Source organism: Notothenia coriiceps, unplaced genomic scaffold (assembly GCF_000735185.1).
Source record: "Notothenia coriiceps isolate Sejong01 unplaced genomic scaffold, NC01 NC01_scaffold00037250, whole genome shotgun sequence".
NCBI lineage: Eukaryota > Metazoa > Chordata > Actinopteri > Perciformes > Nototheniidae > Notothenia > Notothenia coriiceps.
The window spans coordinates 2,194,874-2,195,603 of record NW_011369951.1 but is presented as its reverse complement, the minus strand read 5'-3'; the positions used below and the strand labels follow the sequence as shown (position 1 = coordinate 2,195,603).

At 38.8% G+C, this 730-nt stretch overlaps 1 protein-coding gene across 1 annotated transcript in view; it reads right to left on the bottom strand.

Annotated features, from left to right (window-relative positions):
- The window catches only part of LOC104967171 (myosin-10-like), a 10,003-nt gene that overhangs the window by 2,101 nt on the left and 7,172 nt on the right, over positions 1-730 (bottom strand). The gene's annotated exons all lie outside the window — the stretch shown is intronic.

Genomic DNA, 730 nt, shown 5'->3' with positions numbered 1-730 from the left:
TGTGTGTGTGTGTGTGTTTGTGTGTTTAAGTGTTTGACTGCATTTGTCATATCTCTCTCTGCCTGAGAAAAATTCCACTTTCACCATTTTTCTCTCACTATGACTCAAGAGCGCCCCCCATGGGAGGAAGATGAATATTCCAGCACATAGTCAGAGTATTCATCCACACTAAATACATGCACAGCACAAAAACATGGAGAAAAAAAAATCATTTTGATCTCCACATGTGCTCATTAATACTTAATTAATAATATTCACTGATCAAAACAATGTTTTAAATAAGAACCCCTTTGTGCCTCAGTTGTGCGTCTTTAATCTAGGAATGATGGCTTAATTGTCATAAACGTCAATTAAAAAAGTTATTTCTGCAAAACAAAAGCTTCAATCACATGAGGAGGAAGAGCTAAACAGTTGTTTAAGGCCACACTTTTCACACGTATTATTGTGATTGGATATTCTTTAGAGATATATTATATAATAGTTCATAAAGGCCGACAGCTGACCGCATAACTGATTCTGGACCCCCTGGTGGAAACGAGCTGTGAGCACCACCACCACCATCGGCCACTGAGAAGCACTCTTAGCAGTGTAGAACAGTTTGACTAACCTGGAAACGTGTTCGCAACCTGTATGAATCTCAGGCTGCTCATTACTGATGCCCTGTCAGGACTTTTTCTTTAATTTAGTTAATCGCTGCTGCAAAAATAAGATAAATAAGGGCAATCCGACT